General features: G+C 31.4%; 1 long non-coding RNA gene across 4 annotated transcripts; it reads right to left on the bottom strand.

Moving 5' to 3' along the window:
* Positions 1–10,405: 10,405 nt before the first annotated feature.
* Positions 10,406–16,142, bottom strand: LOC114414804. 4 transcript variants are annotated; one of them, XR_003667268.1, is made up of 8 exons: positions 15,284–16,142; positions 15,106–15,155; positions 14,499–15,017; positions 14,360–14,390; positions 13,922–14,028; positions 13,266–13,356; positions 12,526–12,641; positions 10,406–10,909 (listed from the first exon to the last, which is right to left on the bottom strand). It is a non-coding gene; the product is annotated as an uncharacterized LOC114414804 (long non-coding RNA). The 4 variants fall into 4 exon arrangements; XR_003667269.1 differs by having other exon boundaries at positions 14,360–14,898; positions 14,975–15,017; XR_003667270.1 differs by having other exon boundaries at positions 14,360–14,581; positions 14,975–15,017.
* Between the last annotated feature and the right edge of the window lie 4,906 nt (positions 16,143–21,048).

The following is a 21,048-nucleotide window of genomic DNA, read 5'->3' as shown; positions in this document are numbered from 1 at the left end:
TTGAAATGCTCCAAGTGAGTGCAATGTCGATGACCTTGTTGGTGATATATGTAATGTCGTCAGCTTTGCTCGCAGATCTCACAAAGTGCCACGTCCAGGTTTGATCTTGTTGAAGTGAAACTAGGAGGAGTTGAATTGCAAAACAGGGAGAAAGCAAGTGCACTGGATCTCGGTGTGGTAGCACTTGCAGAGGGGAGGCAAAAAAGACAGTGAAATCAACCCAAGGCTCTATAAGAAATGGCTCAGTGTGTAGCATCCCAATTTTTCATGTGTGTGGTAGACAGTGTTATTGCTTTGTCGTGTGATTGGGTAGTGTTTCTAGACTATTGAAATGGAAAAATGAGATGTTACCATAGGATACCTATGTATGGTCAACTCATTAATGACCTAGACATTAATAATTGAATTTTGATCTAGAAATAGAAATTAGAAGCTTGAAAGAAAAATTAGTAATTAATATAAGTAAAGTTAGAAATTAAGTTGGGATAATTAAGGTTGATTAATGGTGATCTAGATTTCATAGAATTAGAAAAGGGGTAACTAAGTCATAATAATTTAAAGTGGAGGGCATTTTCACAAATGACTATATAACTAGTTTAAAAATAGAATTTTAGTTTAACTAGTTGGTGACTAATTAAAGTGTCTAATTATATGATGTGTGTGTGTGTGTGTGTGTGTGTGTGTGTGTGGTGTGTGTGTGTGTGTGTGTGGTGTGTGTGTGTGTGTGTGTGTGTGTGGTGTGTGTGTGTGTGTGTGTGTGTGTGTGTGTGTGTGTGTGTGTGTGTGTGTGTGTGTGTGTGTGTGTGTGTGTGTGTGTGTGTGTGTGTGTGTGTGTGTGTGGTGTGTGTGTGTGTGTGTGTGTGTGTGTGTGTGTGTGTGTGTGTGTGTGTGTGTGTGTGTGTGTGTGTGTGTGTGTGTGTGTGTGTGGTGTGTGTGTGTGTGTGTGTGTGTGTGTGTGTGTGTGTGTGTGTGTGTGTGTGTGTGTGTGTGTGTGTGTGTGTGTGTGTGTGTGTGTGTGTGTGTGTGTGTGTGTGTGTGTGTGGTGTGTGTGTGTGTGTGTGTGTGTGTGTGTGTGTGTGTGTGTGTGTGTGTGTGTGTGTGTGTGTGTGTGTGTGTGTGTGTGTGTGTGTGTGCATTGAATCACATTGTAATTTATTTCTGTTTGAGTGGAGTGTGTGTGCATTGAATCACATTGTAATTTATTTCTGTTTGAGTGGACTCTGTGCAAGGTTCACTCTGAGTACACATATCCCAATGGAAGTTAGCACACTAATCTAGGAAATTGGCACACTAATCTAGAAGATTAGGATAAGATTTGTTAGTTTTAGCAAAAGCAATTTTTACCATTTTTTGCAAAACTCTACTTTATCATTTTATAGTCAGTTTTGGAAAAGTGCAAGAAGTCGTATAAGGCATGGTTGAGCTCGTACAGAGCACTTCAAGGGTTGTCCAAATTGCCAATTAGTCATATTAATGGTCATTCAAAGTGCTTAAATTAAGAAGATAAGGATTAGGTCTTGAAATCCCATTGGTCCAAGCATTTCACCTATAATAAGTGTTGTTTTTAAAAGCCAAAGTCTAGGCCAGTTCTCCCATTTTGCTGCAACTTTATGAGAAAGAGGAGACCATATTTTCTTCTATGTTTTACCAAGTGTTCTAGAGCCCTTTTTCCATCAAGCTTAGGTAAATGACCTCCATTTTCAACTTTAAGCTTGATTTTCACTTCATTTTCTTGCTTTATTCTCACTTGTAGTTTCAAAACCTTATTTTGCACTCTTGAGGGTTAGAAACTTGAATCTAAACTGATGGAAGCTTGCTTATGAAGCTTCTATGGAGGCTGGATCATTGAGCTTCAATGAGGTCCTTCAATGGTGATTTTCCACCATGGAGATGCAGCGGAAGATAAAGGAGAAGAGGTGAGAGGAGATGCCATCCACTAGGGAATAAGCCATGGAAGAAGGAGTTTCACCACCAAGAGAGTGCCTTGGATAAGAAGCTTAGAGAGGAAGCTTCAATGGAGGAAGAGAAAAAGAGAGACAGAGAGAGGGAGGGGGGAGCACGAAATTGAAGGAGGAAAAGAGGGAGAGAAGTTGAACTTTGAAGTGTGTCTCACAAGACTCTTATTCATCAAAGTTACAACAAGTGTTACACATGCTTCTATTTATAGCCTAGGTAGCTTCCTTGAGAAGCTTCCTTGAGAAAATTCCTTGAGAAGCTAGAGCTTACTACACACACCCCTCTAATAACTAAGCTCACTTCCTTGAGAAGTTTCCTTGAAAAGCTTCCTTGAGAAGATTCGTAGAGAAGCTAGAGCTTGGCTACACACACCCCTCTAATGGCTAAGCTCACCTCCTTGAGATGAGAAGCTAGAGCTTAGCTATACACACCCCCTATAATAGCTATGCTCACCCCATGCTAAAATATATGAAAATACAAAAAAGTCCCTACTACAAAGACTACTCAAAATTCCTTGAAATACAAGGCTAAAACCCTATACTACTAGAATGGCCAAAATACAAGGCCCAAAAGAAGGAAAACCCTATTCTAATATTTACAAAGAAGAGTAGACCCAACCTTCGCCCATGGGCTCAGAAATCTACCTTGAGGTTCATGAGAACCCTAGGACCTTCTTTAGCAGTTCTAGCCCAATCCTCTTGGAGTCTTCTATCCAATATCCTTGGGGGGTAGGATTGCATCATAAACTCCCTCGTTCTTCCTTCTAAATTTCGTGGAGACTACCAGAGGTAAGGAAAGAGGGGTCTTTCAAACTCTTGAACCATATGCTTGTTGTTGAACTTCCTTGAACATGTTGTTACTTTGAAATTTTCGAGCTTTTTGTCATGTACCAAATCTGTGTGCTGAGCTATTTTCCTTGAGTTTTTTATGCCAAAAATGAGTTATTTGCATGTTAAAACATAGAGTTATCCTAAAGTTTCACCCAAATCGAAGTTTCCTACCAAAAGTTACAAATAAAACAAGTTTAAGGACATTTAGTAAAATGAAAAATTTGTCACGAATTTAGATTGAGAGCTAAAGCAGTATGGACTATTTATATTAATTTTTTTACCTCAAAACCCAATTTCTTAGGTTTGAAAATGTAGGGTAGCATATAAGATTTGCGAAAATCTGACTCTGTATAAATTAGGAGCAAAACTATGAAAAACTGAGTGACAAGGTGATTTTAGACAATAGATAACTTAACTTTGGAATCCATGCCTCCATATAAATTATTAAAATAAATTATTTTCAGAAACTACTGATTTATTTTCTATTATATGGTTGAAACAACTGCAAGATCTAATGACTGATGCATGTTCTGAAATTGTGATGATTTTCTGCTGATAAAATTATTGAAATATGTGTCTGTATTTTATTATGATTACTAAATGATAAGACAGATCGAGTGTGAACTCCAACAATTATATTTGTGACATGCAAATTTATTTTATAATATATATATATATATATATATATATATATATATATATATATATATATATATATATATATATATCTGCATATTGTCATTTTTATCTGTATGTGTTATGGTTCTGAGGGTGTTTGACCCTTGGCAAATTGTTTGTTATATTTGTCTAGATAGCTATAATTATAGCTGTTATGTTGTTTGATTCTTTTGTGTGACAAGTGATTTTATTGCTTAAGGGGTCACGATTGGTTCCCTGAAAGTAGTACGAAGGCCTGGGCATTGGCTATCTTTCTTGTTTGTTTGTGTCTATTGATGCACGTAGCACGAGGGCTACACACGTGATGTAGCGACAACAATCAAGAGGATTGAATAGAGATTAAGGAATCATTGGTTCTATTTCCTTCTGTGAGAAGGTAAGGTTACATTGAGGAAGTGGATGATGGACAAAGACACACTAGGGTATAGTGGGCAGAGAGATTTGAGGAACCTAGGGGAATTAGCGAGTGGTGATTATCCGACATTTGGTGCACTCATTTAGCATAGGTAGCTCACAGGCCTCACTTTGCTACTCCTAACGAGCTCTAAGACTATGCTTTTTGAGTTGGGAGATGAGGGGTCGGTGTACGATGTATCTGTATGTAGCGATCACTCCCGACTTCATCCACATGATTTTGTAAGACCATCAAGACCTGAGAGGATTAGTGATAGTCATTGGGCCCAATGGTGAATTAAGTGTGATAGTTACACGCTTAGGATGCGAGAGTGTTGTTTGTTTAGATAACCACACGTAGTGGTTACATAGATTGTATGTTTTAGTTTTGTTTTACTATTGCCTATTGTTTGTGGTGGAAGACTCACCCTTGCAACCACCATTTCAGGGGGAGGTCATGGAGCATCCACGGAGGATGTTCACTTGGATCAGTAGCTACCGCTAGAACTACATAGTGGAGGAAGAAACGAGTCTCCACACACACTTTGATTACATTTGGCGCCACCTTTTACTGTTTGATGAGCCCCAGATACCACTGATCACCGTAGAGGCACACACTACGTATCACTTGTAGGTCTTGGGTAGTGACTGCTCTCAGTGTAGGATTGTTTCCCCTTTTTTATGTATATTTGGAGTGAGAAGATTTTCTATACTCATTGTTGTGATATTTTGTTGTATTAAACCTTTTGGTGATACTATGTAATATTTTGAGGGGCGATGAATTTTTTTTTCTTGTTAACAATTGTAGTGACTTTCGTACATCTATGTTTATCTTAAGGGCCATAGAGGGTAATTATGTATGATTATGTATTTCTTTCGGTTTATCAGTATTTAGTTTTGTGCAAGTTAATTCTTTACAAGTTGTTTTTTAGTGTCATGTAAAGGTGGAAAAAAATGGCAACATCAACTTTTGAAATGGTTTTTAAATAGAAAATGTGTTTTGACAATACCCTTTATTCACGGACATTTGAATTATACGTACATGTTTTAATCAAGCGCAACATATATATGTATATGTGTTCCTTCTTTTCTTAGAAAAAAATAATTTGAGATACTTTAAAAACTTAGAAATAGAAACTAGATTTAATGACATGTATTTCACAATATTTATTATTTATACAATTTTAAAGCAATATTTCAGAAGAAAAAAAAGGATTTTAAGGTGTTACACAGTGCGAAACCCTCAAATCAGTGTTGTTCGTGTGCTTCAAATTGATGAACACGATCTCTAATTCATAGATGAAGGAATTAGGGAAGGCGTTGAAGCGGTGCAGAAAGAGTTTCCTTTGGGTTGAGGCCATTAGTTAGGTTTGATATAAATTCGAAGTGTAGAGAAAAGTGGTTGCCCAAAGGGTTTGTGGAGAGAGTGATGGAATCATGGAAAGATTGTGGTGGTAAGCATTGATGAGGTGGAGGGAGGTGGTGAGAGGAGGGGGATGAGGGGGAGGGAGGATTGAAAGGAGGGGAAGAGATTAGGGAACAAGAGAGGGATGAGAAGGTATATGATGCGACATATGGACCTTAGTGATTTTGAAGTAAAATTAATCCAATGATTAAAAAAATTATGTATCATACATAAATTCTCATACTTGATCACCATAAGTCTGCCTTCAAACATGTTTGGGGTAAACATGTCACCAAAGAGAGTTTATTCTACAAACTCAAACAAAAAACCAAACATAACGTAAAACGATCAACTATGGGTTGATTCACATCTTCGGCCGTCTATTACCGCAAAACCAGCACTTTAATTTCAGTACCCTCATCAGAAAGTAGTACGTAATTTTATTATGAATTCTCAAAGTTGTTGGACTTTTCTAACATGAGTGAATTGAACCTTCACTTAAACTTTTATTAAGAAATTTAGAGAGCTAGAGAGGAAAAGGAAAAAAAAAAAAGGAAAAGAAAAAGCTAAAGGGTACACTGGCCAAGCGTGCTTTTGGGGGCTACTTCGTACTTACTCGATCTTATCTAGAGGGTGAGGCTTTAACCCCCACGGTGGAGAGTTATCATGCGTGTTTAGTCAAGTTATTTGACCAAAACAAAGAAGCTAGGTATCAACCCACTCACTACTGCTTATATTTATTTATTTATATAATTCTACTTTTAGGAAGGGTTGGCAAGTTGAAAGTGGTGTTGATGACAAATGAAAATTTGTTCTATACATCATATTAATACTATTGACTATACGAAGATAAAAATAAACGATTTATTCGATTTTTTGTTTTGTGTTCTCTATTATTGGTCTTTGCAGGGTCAACATTGTAATCACCAAACGAATTTAGCCACGTATTAGGTCCACAATGAAAACGATAAACCACCTTTAAAATTTTACGTCTTTCAATTGTGCAGTAATTTTTTTTTTCTGGGTTAAAAGACTACTAATAGCCTTCAATCCATTAATTTAAAGATTAATTTTAATTATAATACGTGACCGTCACAAATAAAAAAATTACATACACATAGAGAATCAAACGTAAGTTTTCTCGAATTGTGCGGTAATTATTAAATCTATTTAGTATTTATTGTTACAAGTTTTTTTCATTAATTATTTTGGACTCTTCACTAGAAAGTGAAACCAAAATCCACAAAATCAATTGCCTGATGTGTAATGTAATATATGAAATCTAAGAACCCCCAGTTGCACAAAACAAAAGTAAAAGTAAAATATTATATTGTCAAGTTATGGCATTTAAAATATTTAATTGCTTTCCACATCACATGCTGTAGCTTTCTCAGTCAATCAACTACAACTACCGAAGCCAAATCCCCTTTTACCTTTTCGTATTCTTCCTCACTAAGAATCGTTTAGTACTGGAGGCTGAAGAGCTCCAATAATTAGCATATATGTTGAAGTGAAACTAAATAGAGAATCTTCTGAACAAAGTGACATGTCAACCTTTTTCACTTATACGCATTATTTCTGTTTTTCTTTTAGCCATTTCCACAGATCAACTACATGCGAGACTAATTCTTAAATTGATGTTTAGGTGAAACTATTTTTAAGAATGTCAATTAGAGGATTTGAATTTGAACCTTTATTGTTGTAAGTAAAGTTCAACTAAAATTGCAATTCAGTTTTACCACCACCGATCACGTGCTGTTGGGTACAACAGCATTTCAGATTGTTAGTGCAATAAGACTAGTTTTGAGTCTAAAAAAATTAAGTGACATCAATAATATAAAATTATTTCAATAGAATATATTTTTATATTCTTTTTTATGCAATATTTTTTATTCCTGTAAATATGGATAAATTTAATTTCAGTCATTAAATGAAAATTAAAGAATAAAATTAAATATATAACTATATTTACATAGACTAAAAATATATTTATATGCGTGACTTTAACGAGTTCTACCCAATTTTACAATTTATAAACAAAATCAACTAGGCTGCTACACCAATGCAACAAATGAATATACGTTGAAACAAACTTAATTAGCATAGCTAATAATCATTACTTTTCTCAAAGGAAATACTTTATATTACCACTTGCTAATACATGACATATATCTAAATGTAAGTTTCAAAATGGGTGTTGATGTAGCAAATACATGTCACCTCACTATTAAACAAAATTAGAAATCATTTTCAGAAATTTTAAAATATACGAAACCAAAAACAAACAAAAAATTTAAAGAATAAAATTTAATTTAATTATATTTACATTAATTAAAGATATATTTAATCTTCTCTAAAAAACATATATTTAATGATTGTTTATTAACATCATGTCTAATTTTACAATTTTTTATAACTACATTAATCAGGACCTTTGGCTTTCTGAGCAATGAGTTTCCAAAAAGTCTTCACAAAGTTCCGATCTTTTAAGTAATCAATTATGAAACCAATTTTTAGTTAGAAACTTAACCATACTTAACATTCTTCGTTCCTCTCTAAAAATATATGGTGTAGACATTTCAAATTTACAATTTATAAACAACCTTTAATTAGGCTGCTACACCAGTGCAACAAATGAGTTTGTTGCAACAAATTTAGCAAAGCTAATAGCTTTATTAACAATAATGATGAGAATGAAATTTAAAAATGGCATGTCACAATCACAGCCAGCCCAGGTGGTTGGATTTATTGAGGGAGGGAGAGACTGAAATGGAGCTTTCAAAGACGCACAACAAAGAGTAGCCCACATCCCACGGCAAGTGCCATTGTTTTGACAAATACGTAACCATCCTCTATATATATATTTTAAGGATTCAGTGACACAGAAAGAATCACTAAACAAGAGTCTTCCCTCCATTTTTCCCTTTCCAGCTTTCATCTACTTAAGTTGTACTTTTCCATGGCATGTAATCTTTGGTTCCAATTATTTGCTCCCAATGAATTAAATATGGGAAGAAGACGCACCAAGATCTACCATTTAGGATTGTCATTTTCACTTAATTATTGACGGCACAGTCTAGTATATTTTATTTTATACAACAATAAAAAAAATATCTTTCAACTTCAAGTTTGTAAGACTCATTAGAATCACCACCATTATTATCTGTTTTAGTATTCAATGGATTCCTTATGATATTGTCTTTAGTAAAAAGCATTTGGTTGGTTAAGAGAGGAGAGTGTATCTACACTATCACTACTACACATGTGATTTTTAGTAATATTTTTTATCTAATATTTAATAAAAATATTATTAAAAACTTTTAATAATATTTGAAAAATATTATAAAATTATAAATAAATGTTAAATATATTTTTCTAATATTTATAAGATATTAAGTATAACCCATGTTGTTAAAGTCTTTTTGTAATATTTGTAGGTTTTAGCGGCATAGACTATATATAATATTTGATAAAATGTCACAAAAATATATTAGTAATATTTATTTATAATTTGAAAATATTTTTTGAATGTGACCAAAGACTTTTAACAATATTTTAATTAAGTGTTAGAATAAAAATATTGATAAAAGTCATATATATGTAGTAGTGTATCCTTGGCCTCGATCATAAGCAATGTAAAATTTGATCGCTACCAAAATATAAAATAAACACAAACACATAGCTAGCTGTCACAGGGTCCAAGTTTTCAACCACTCAACACAGGAAAAATATTTTTTAGGGGGTTATGTTGCATCATATATTCTATACATGGAAGCAATATGAAATATTCTCACTACTACAAAAGTAATTTTTTAAGTCGGTTGATTTGGACATTTTACGACGGTTTTTAACCGTCGTAGATGCCAGTGTCGTAAAATGTTTAAATATATACAACGACGGTTTTTGAAACGTCTTTATATAGTAGGTTTTTCAAGACGGTTATTCAAATAATCGTCTTAGAATATGTTACTCATCAAAGACGGTTATTAGAGAAATCGTCTTAGAAAGCAAGACATACTAAGACGGTTGTTGGATAACCGTCTTAAAATGTCATTCTTGGACTTGAGATTCTAAGACGGTTATGACAAAAACCGTCTTAGAAAGCTAGACATACTAAAACGGTTATCTAGCAACCGTTGTAGTATAGCTTCTATTTTAAGGCGGTTTTTACCATAACCGTCTTAGATTCTCAAGTTCATGAATGACATATTAAGACGGTTTTTCAACAACCGTTTTAGTATGTCTCTCTTTCTAAGACGATTTTTATCATAACCGTCTTAGAAAATTCAGTATTTTTTTTATAATTTTTTTGGGGTGGTTTTATTTTTTGTAATATTTTTGGTTATTTCTTAAAATATCTTTAACTAATACTACACTAAAAATTGATTTGAAGCAAAAGTCTTTCCCCTGTAGATTGGATAAACTACACAGATTAAATGATGTCATAGTGCAATGCTTGAACACAAAATAACATACATAAAAATTTAGAATTTCTGCATCCGGTAATTACAGTGGAACCATTAAAGTTCAATTTTTTACTCAAAGATCCATCACAAATTGTGAAAGAACTCAATATAGTATATGTGAAATCAATAAACTTTAGGAAGTTATCCATGGGATGCAGAGAGAAAAATTGACAAACACAAGACAATAGCTACTTGAGAAATAGAAGACAATAATATGATGAAGATTGATTTACCTGCTATGCCAACCTAACAAGGTCACAAGTGGTACTGCTCTAACAATTTTCTAAATAAGTAGCTTACGTAATTTGAAGATAAAAGAATTAATAGAATGAAGATATGATAGGAGCCATGCACAAAAAGTCTCAAGCACAAACAAACATTTTGCATCTCTGATAAAAAGTGCTTCAAAATATTTCTCATGCAACTCATTTATTCTGTTTCTGCAGATGATTTATGATATAAAAAGATATCAAGTTCCAACAAGAAAGTTATCCACAGTCCATATTGCAAGCTATTCATGAATACAGGATAAGTATTTCCATCATATATCAATTTTACCAGATTAATTATTGACTTAATTACACTTTTGGTCTCATTACTATCTTTGAATTTGGTCCCCCCCCCTCCCCCATTTTTTTTTTTTGTGAATTTGATCCTCCCACTATTTTAAGTGTGCAATTCGTTAAATTAACATTCAATATTTAATAGAAATGCTGACATGGATGTGCAGTAGAGTGCCAAGTTAGCAATGTCACCATTCACATCCACCTAATTCGATGAAACAAATCGATGATTCTAAGAATGAGATAAGTGAGAAGAAAAATTTAGGGTGTTACATTAAGTCATGAACGAAAAAAAAAATTAACTGTATTTTTTACTCTTAAAGTTTTACAATGTAGCAAATTTTGTTCTTAAAAATTTGTTTTCATGAAAATTTTCCCCCCAATTCATAAAATATGGCAAAATAATGTAGTTTAAAGGCTGAGTGTGATCATGATGGTAGTATTTATAAGAAATCTAGAATTACTTATAGCAATCATGTTTCTAAAAAAATTATGAACACCGATGCAATATTTTTCTGAAAATATAGCAAATTTGAAACCTTACCTAGACTTTGCTAAATCATCCTCAAGGCATCTCACACGCTCAGTAGCTTTTTCCAGGGACTTCTTACCAGCCTCCTACAATAAAGAAAACAACACACAATACAAGTGTTAAATAAAGAACCTTTCATGAGAATTCACTAAATAATTAAAGCCTAACGCCTATTGGAGAGTTGGTTCATTACATGATGTCAAAGCAGAAAGAAAATTAATGGGCTACAACACAATAATGTCAAACAATATAACAAAACCTTTTATTCTTCACAATATAAGAAACCTATGCATTCTGCACACTTCAAGCCCAAAGTGTAATTTTCTTGACAAAGGTGATCCTTGATAGGAAGTGTGAGATTAGAAGTATTTTTCTCAAAAGTGTCCCAGCAATGTATAAGGGGCAGACACTTGTCCGACAATAATCAAACAAAGAATCAAAGTTAATCTGCATTAGCTTACAGATCTAAAGATCCATTAAGAAATCATTAATCAATCCATATAAGCATTTTTCAAAATATAACAAAAAATACTTATGGCCACTCTGGAAATTTATCAAACACTTGAAATGCATAAAACAAGACAACTCATATACGATATCCAACATTAAAAAAGAAAGCTAAAAAAAACAAACTCAATCAAGTTATGCTCACATGCTTGATGTGCCTCGGTTTTAATTATTATATTTTCTTGTTTTTCAATTAAATATTGGTTGTCTATTACAAGGGAATGAGGGATAAATATTAATTTTAGACAACTATAATTTTTTATTTTTAATAATTAAATAGTTGAAATTTATAAATTATATTATAATTAAAATTTAAAATAAATAAATATTTTAAAACCTGTAAATTATATTTAGAATATTACAAAGGTTTTACCAAACTTATATAAATTAATATATATTTAATAAAAAATATTATTAAAATAATTAGAAGATTAACGCAACTAAATACTTTGAATTTAAAACATTAACGCGTTTAGTAGTTACACTAATAAATAATTAGAAGATTAACTTTGCAGTAGTTCCTAAGTAACAAAGAGTTCTTGTATTAATACAAAAGAAAGGTAGTTCCTAAACCAATTGAATACAATCAAGATATAATGATACGTGCAGTAGACAATTAACTTTGCATTAACCATAGAATCTAAACATGGCAAGCAGTCACAAAAAAATACCAAAACTTAAGAGATAACACTTGCCAACCAAAACAAGATTTAGCGTGCACAAGCAACCATATCACAATAATTTTTTTTACAAAAAGAAGCATAAGTCGTATTGGCCCAAATATTCTTGGGATTACAGAGAGGACTCCTTAATTAACACATCATGTTTATATATATATATATATATATATATATATATATATATATATATATATATATATATTCTGCCCATCACATGTTTTTGTCATACTATTCAACCCATCACATGTTTTTATCTTTCTTTTGTTTTTATTTCTGTAGCCTTTTGTATAAAATATTATAAAACTAACATTTGTCTAAGAGATATTTTTAGATTAATTCAAGAATAAAAATAAAAATTTATAACACAATCACATTGCAACGTCTTAAATGTGATAGATTAAGTCTACCTCTCTATAATGTATTGCCTCCATTATCTTGATTTTACCAAATATTTTGACATTGGTGATAAATGGAAAAATATTAATCCATCACTAACTTTAGTGTCATGCAAATACCTTGAAGCTCAAAAGCCCAATCCCCTTGGCCAATCTTCCTGAGAAATCGTCTGTCATCACCGCCTGCAGTAGCCACCAAGGCTGCATCTATTGGGCTGCAGGCAAGTACAACTCCCCTAAACAAGAATTCAAGAAATAAAAAAAAATATATCATCCCCAACTAAGTACATAACTTCAAAATTTGAAAAAGAAACAAAAAAACATATTAGTTCACCAACAAAGCCATTGCAGAATATCATGCTACTTAGAATCCTGAACTTGATTTCAATCTAATTATTTAGCCATAGACATTAAACTCATAAAACATATGATTATTTAAAATATTAAAAATTAAATGACTAAAAATTATTTAAAATATTATGTATTAATTGACTCTTAAAAAATGATAATAATAATAATTGACAAAAGATAATAATGATTAAATAAATAAGTTATACATAATTATTTTCTTAAAAGAAATTACTACATAATTACAAAGTAGAAAAATTCCTACGCATGTTCTTGATGAAACATTACGACTAGCTGTGCTAGCAAATGTAATTTTGGGAACAATACGACTAGCTGGCACTCTTATAATAATAATGTGACCATAAATTGCTTGGTAGAAGCAAAAAATGCTTCAAAATCTCACCTCTACCAGGCACACTCTTATAATGCTTTGCTCAAGACAAAAATGAAAACCATAAACAGAATTTTTAGACATAGAAGACTACAGAAATATGTAAAAATATTATACTTACTTTGAATGCATTCTTGTAGGAGTAGCATGCAAAATGGTGTACTTAGAATCCCAAGTATGGTCTGAGTCTTCCCAGTCCCTAGAGGGCACCCCTGAAAGGGAGTTGGTTTGGCTCAATTACAATTTTATATATCCATATATATATATATATATTAAAAATATACATTGATAACAACCCAGATATATGTCTCGTAGATATCTAGAGGGGATAATGCTTCAGCAAAAAAATCTAGAAAGGACCTAGTGACATGATATAAATGGACATTATAACCAGGAACACAAAATAACAAAGGATAAATGATATTCATTACAAGAAATCTGGAACTGAACCAGTTCACAATTCAACCAGTCTAACTAGTTAGTCTTTTTCTTACAGAACTTTAAAAAAATAATGCTCACACCTTTTGAAGCTCAAAAAGAATATCACAACTAATTTTGCCTAAAATTAGAGAAAAATGGACAGCATGAAAGCTTGAAATTGGCAGTTCTTTGTAATAAATTTCTCCTAATTCCCAACTATAAAAAACAAGTCTTTGTACAAAATAATTCAACATACACTAATAAACATAACATCAATGACTACCTAAAAGAAAAGGCAAGTATGCAAAACATTAAACAAATTTTACAGCAGAAGTAAAGCCAGACATAGAAGCCAACATTATTTATTTATTGTTTCTGCGGTGTGTCCAGTACAGCATAAACACCAATGCACTTTCTCTAGAATCCCGAATAGAGCAGAAGCAAAGCCAGACATAGAGGCCAACCTTAGGAGATTATGATGTGAAAGAACAATATAAGTTCAGGCACTAAAATTATAAGACTGATTTAATAATAAAAGAAAAAAATATGCATGAAATGATTGATAAAGGAGATTATGATATGAGAGAATAATACTAAGATTGGCTTCCATGAAATAAAAATATAAGGTTGATTCACCTCTAAAAAAGAAAATAAGAAAAAAATCATAAATTAATTTTTTTAACAAAAATGAATAATTAATATTTATTGATTAAAAGAAAAGATTCAAAGGACAGTTGGCAAGGCAGGAAATTAATCAGCATTAGATAATGAGAGAGATTAGGATTGAGGTCGTACCTCATGTGCCATCAATATCATACTCCTTCATCTTTCTCACAAATAAAAGAAAGCACACATGAAGATGGGAAAAGAAAGCACGCACAAATAAAAGTAATACTACAAATGAAATGAAATATTAATTTTAAAAAGACATCACCTCAAAATTTAATTTGCTTCGTCCATAACTTTTAGGACATTACAGCTTCTGAGCTTCCTTTCTTGTAAAAGCTCTGACATATACTTCATAACAGCATCATTAAACATAATAAAATAGCAAACAAGAACATTGAAAAAGATGGAACAGGAATAGAAACTAGTATGATTGTTTCAAGGGAAGTGACATATTACAAACTAAGAGTATATTCAATACAAATAGATAGGTAATGCAGAATATCTCGTGTGTGCAGAATAGTCAATTAATGAGTGTTGTCTTGATATTATTCACATATAAGACTGATTTAACAAGAATTTGAAACAGAGGTGTACTGGATTTCCAAATCACTGAGGGCTTTGCCTAAGCCAAACATCAAATTGAGCTTCGATCATTTCCAATTAAGCTGTTCATAAATCCAACCTCAGGGAAACTAATTTCAAACACAGATAGGAACAATTTATTTATCCTTTGAAGCTTACCAAAAACAGACTCCCTATGTGCATTTAAGGAAGAAACAGAACCCTGCGGATACCAGTTCAAAAAGCTTAGCCATACGATCCTCACCATGTTGACAAAAAGTAAAAAATTATAAACAATAAAGCTCCCTAACCCTTTCATTTAGATCATGCCCAGGATCACTCATATAACCATCTCTGTCCCCTGATGGCATAATAAAAAACTAGACATGAACCTCGCAACATCAATTAACAAAGCAAAAAACCTATTAACAAAAAAGAAGTCATAATTTTTCCCAACGAAAACTAATGAACACAGCAAATAGACATTACCTGAATGGGGAAGAGCTTTGCAATCCCTTTCTTGGCCAGAGCATCTACGATCTACGTATCCATCCCAAGATTCGCAATCTCTAGTCCTTCGTCACTATTCGCGCCGCTAACCTCCTCGTAGTTAGAGTAATCGCGCTAGACGGCGAACTGCGCCGCACGAGGAACCGCCGACGCGTGGAAATTCAACGGTCCGGGCTTCGTGTGAATGGTTCGGGATCCGTCGTCGGAGACACCATACTTGTCGGCGGGGAACCTGTGAGGAAGCGGCTCGATGGAGGCAAGAGCGGCGAAGAAGCGGCGCGAGATTACGGAAGAGGATCTTCTGAGAATCACACTGCTGGTCATGTTGTGGAGATTGACGAAGAAGTTTGCATTTTTTGGTTTTCGTCTGATTGACGAAGGGTTTGAGAATGGTGTGTGATAAACCCTCAAATGCTTCGGCGAATCAATAATCCAACACCTCTCTCTTTCTCTCTCTCGGATCGATGATTTAGCACGAGATCTAAATCTGAAACTCCATTGCTTCACTTCACAAAGTGTTTGTGTTTGCGACTTTAGTAGAGAGAGTGTGTGTGAGAGGAAGAAGGCTGAACGTCAAGCTGGCCCTGCACACATGGTAATTAATTCCTAGAAACGAAACGAAGGCGGTTTTCTCTTAAACCCGTCCTTGTTGTTTTTGTCAATAATTACAAAATTGCCACCTAAGTATATTCTAAGGCGGTTATTGACAACCGTCTTAAAATGTGTGTTGTAAAAAGAAATTTCGAGTATCTTAATTACAAGTTTGTCACCGCGCCACATTCTAAGACGGTCCCAGATAACCGTCTTAGAATGTGTGTCGTAGAAAGCTCTATTTCTAGTAGTGTCTGTTTTTGGAACACAGGATAGCTATTCTATGGTCAGATATAAGAGGTGTTACAATTGCAAAAGATCACTAAATTAATAATTGATTGAAAAGTATGAACACAGACATCTTGTACTTCACAACCCCTCAATCATAAAGGGCTTAGTCTAAAATTCTCAAGATAATTATGCAATCATGGACACAGACATCTTGCTCTCATATTGCAAGATGGATTTATATCGGATAATTACTACAATTGCTTATGATTTTTGGCTTTTGTAGGCATACGTGTATGCACAGCATTGCAGGTCGTTGAACAAATAATGGTTGTTCAGATTATATACATATGGCAGATGATTAATAAATTATCTTAGTCTTCGGAGTTTGGCAGTTTCATGAGATATCACAAACGAAACACATGGAAATTCATAATTTGATCTGCCCCTACTCTGCCTTATCTCCCCGGAAAAAACAAAAGAACGAAAATGAAAGAAATAAGACATTAAAGGATTTTTTTAATAAAAAAAAATTGAAATTCTTTCTGCAAAATTTCGTGGTAAATTCTAGAAAGAGATAGACGTGACTAAAATCTAAATTTGTGGATCTCTTTCTACCGATACATAAACAAATTTGTGGATCTTATAGTTGGAATCTCGAATCATCTCTTGCCCTGTAATATTTTGTTTGTCTTTCACCGAATTAATAATGTAGAACTAACAAAATTTTATCAGAAAGTTATATATTCTAAGCTGTGTTATTAGTTTTAAAATATTTTTCTAAAAAAAGAGTTAAGGAAAAAACTGAAAACAGTTCCTTGAATCTAAATTCTTAACTGTTATTGGTCTTAGAAATGTACGTCTGAAGGATTTTTATTTTTTTTTTTAATTTTGCTTTGCTAAAAAGTTCTTAGAAAGGTTAAGAACAAGGGTAAAAAAAAAAAAAAAATCAACCATTCAGATTTGAGATATGAAACGTATCTTCAAGATAATTTACAAGAATTAGGATGTGATAAAATGAAAAATATTCTACTCATAAAAAAATGAAAAATATTCTTATAATGAAACTCTAATGTGAGTTTCCTCCTAACTAACCAAACACATGCCTTAGATCTTTCGAGGAAAACAAAATGAATATTGTAACTACGTCATCTAGGATAAATTATTCAGTGCTATTCAAGAACAATTACGTTGATGTTAAAGATCAAATTAAAATAGTAAATTAAAACAACTGAGTAGCCCTTGTTGACTTGGTGTCCTTCCCAGAAGGATCAAAGAGTTTAAAAATAAAAATCGTATCATACGGCCTCGTTATCAAACCTTAAAATATTTTACCGATCGACCATATACTTTATTTTGATCGTCACAAAAGGTGTAACCAAAATTATTATTTTTTCTAAAGAAAAAAGGCAGGCATGTGATTAATTTCTCTGTTTATTCTAGTACATTTTGATGTTGTACTAGGAAAACTACAAAAAGATCTTCATCATTTATCTGATTGCCGAAACCGTAACTTTTGTCCTCTAACAGAAAGGACATTGAAAGTGGAGCTCTTATTAGCTGTAAGGTGTTCGTTAAAAGTCCACTTACGTGCACCAAGCATCCAGAAGTGTCTAGTGAGTGATCATGGTTTATGTAACCAGTACAATTCTTTTTCCTTAGACCAAAATACCCCAAAATATCTTTGCTTAACCCAAACCATTAGTAGGAAAAAACCATGGACACTCCACACTCGCATTCTTTATCAAAGTTCAATGCCCCAAATTTGTAATGCTAGTGTTCATGTTACATTGAGCTGTATACGACTTGGTTTTGTCACCACCCTATTTCTAGGTTTGCAACACACATTTTAAAGCCCAGTAGGAGTCCTATACGCAAAACGGTAAGTGATTATAATATTATATATGATTAATTAACATATTATTATTCTAGTTTAAGATTATTGTTTTGTTCCGCCATGTCATCTACATAGGTGGCTTACAGTTGTTATGACAAAGAAGTAACTTCTATTTTTAGGGGCAGTGCCGCAATTAACATTGAAGGATTCAAGAGGTTGAATATTGACCATGTGTTGTGATTGTGCTATGCCAAGGAATTTGTGGACACAAGTTCATGATGAGCAGGTGCGAAATTTATTTTGTGTTCTCTTTTCCTCCCTTTATTGCATGTGCACTTGCTTCACATCCGCTAAAGAAAAGGAAAATTGTAGCCAACATAAAAAAGGGTTATTAAAAGCATTAAAAAAGGGCAGTTGATGCTATCTTACGTTGTTTTTAGTCACAAAGATGTTTAAAAATTAAAATAGTACAAACATTTTCTTTTTCTTCCTTGAAACTCCTATGGAGTTATATTATGATGATGTCACTTTTTAAGATTGTAAAATTTTCTTACGAAAAACGGAATTTAGAAACAATTAAAGTATGAGTTACATAACTGCACTGATTTGAGTAAAATTCATTTGAGTTATTCTTTCGTTCCTTTTTAACTGTTGAATTTTTGAAAAAATATTTTTATTTATTTATTTTCACAAATTTTAATTAATATCACATTATTTTATTATTCCTTTATCAATTATACTCTTTTTATCTTTAACTAATTTATATATACATTTATTGTAAGATAAAAAGAAAAAGTTGTAATAAAAAAAGCTTTAGGCTTACAGACTCCTTTATTTATTCCATAATTTTGATTTTTCTATTTTAAAATTGAAATATTTTATCATTCTATTTTAAAAAATTTATGAATTTAATTCTCTCGTTTCAAAATAGAAATATTCATTTCTTTTATTTTAAAAAATTTATGATTTTAATTCTTTTATTTTAGAAAATTTTCAATTTTGATCAAATTCTCAATTTTATCTATTTTTTTCTTTTAATCCAATTGAATCTTAAATCTAACCTATTCATTTAAGGTGCTATCAAAAAATGATTTAAATAATTATAAAATAAGAAATAAAAGAAATAAGATATAAGTAAAATTAAATATTAAACCAAAATTATAAATTTTGTAAAATATAGGGATCAAATGTTTATATTTTGAAATAGATGATCAAAATTATCAATTTTTTAAAATAAGAGAACCAAATATTTCAAGTTTAAAATAGAGGAATCAAAATTACATTTAAGCCAATAGAAAAGTCCACAATTTTGAATTAAGAAAATTTATTGTTTTTATTAAACCACAAATAAAAAGAAACGGAGGAAATATAACTTTTTTTTGACATTTATTACTTTTGAATTTTGAATACTACGAATTAATTAAAATTACCTATTGACAGAATAATACTTTTCAAAATCACGAGTAAAATGAAAAGAATAAAAGCTAAATTTTCAACAAATTCTATGTAAACAATTTTAAATATAACCAATCTGGAGAAGAGATGTAATTACATCGATTTATTTATTTTCTAGCTTATATATATATATATATATATATATATATATATATATATATATATATAGAGAGAGAGAGAGAGAGAGAGAGAGAGAGAGAGAGAGAGAGAGAGAGAGAGAGAGAGAGAGAGAGAGAGAGAGACTGGAATTTTAATATGAAATAATCCAATTCGCCATTTTTTGCATCCATTTTGTTTGCTTCCGTGTGAAGTAAAGTGTAAAAAAGGCGGATATCAGTTTTTACTCTTATTAATTATAAAGATTAAAAATTAGGAAGTAAATTAAGGGAAATTGATATTTTAATTAGAAACCCAAATAAAAGAATAGGAAGAAAATGAAGAAGAACTGGATAAATATGCCCGTGCTTTGCCCGAATGTTAATTAACTTTCCTTTAATATAACAGTCAGTAACTCACGTAAATAATAATAATAATAATAATAATAATAATAATAATAATAATAATAATAATAGAGAAATGCGAAAAAGTTGGCAGAATTATTAATAAACAAAAAAATTAAATATTCTTCATTATATAATAATCATTTAAGAATAAAAAAATACTATATTAAATAAGATACATACTATATATGACTTTATCTATTTTATATATATATATATATATATATATATATATATATATATATATATTCAAGAATTATTTATTTATTATTTTTCTAATAATATACGTTGAATTTATTTTATTGATATATTAACATCAACATGAATCTTACTGTAATAAAAAGAAAAAAAATATTCACAATTAATAAATCCTATTTTATTTCATAAAAAAATGTTATTCTTATTATATTTTTAAGATTTAGAATAAAATTATAGCACATATAGTGCAACATTATGATTACACTGCCCTATACTAAAACTATTCAATTTTAGAAATTACTTCCCTCTTTAGTTTTTATATTCCTTTATAACTTGCTAAACATGGAAACATTAATTAATATTTAATAACATAAAATAATATGATAAACAGGTAAATAAGCATAATAGATATTACACTTATGCAAACATAAAATAAATTATTTAATAGTGTGTATATAACAACAATAATAATATTTTTATTTTTTTCCTGATTTCGTTATATAAACCATATTAAAAAAATATTTAAATAATTTATGTATTAGCGTTTTTATTATAATTATTTAAAAAAACATCATAAAACAAATAGACTCTTCAATTATTCCTAAATATTGTAAATGCTAATCAAAAATTTTATTTGAACATTTGAGAATAAAGGGATCTTAAGAATTGATCATAACATGTAAAAAGAAAGAAATAATTGCAGTAAAAAAAAAAAGTTGTAAGAAGAATAATTATTTCAATTATAATCTACTATATAGATAATGAAGAGCTTGATCCAGCAAAGAAAATATAGTGAAGAGCTTGTAGGGTGTTAATGAGTAGAATTATGACTAGCATCTAATATGCATAAAAAATGATAAGCATCTGCCCAATTTAATAAAAAAAATTATCCACAGAAATTAAACACAAATATTAAAAAATTTATACATCTAACT

The sequence above is a fragment of the Glycine soja genome, chromosome 1, assembly GCF_004193775.1.
Source record: "Glycine soja cultivar W05 chromosome 1, ASM419377v2, whole genome shotgun sequence".
Classification (NCBI taxonomy): Eukaryota; Viridiplantae; Streptophyta; class Magnoliopsida; order Fabales; family Fabaceae; genus Glycine; species Glycine soja.
The sequence above is the reverse complement of the archived record's forward strand: the minus strand, read 5'-3'. Positions and strand labels throughout refer to the sequence as shown.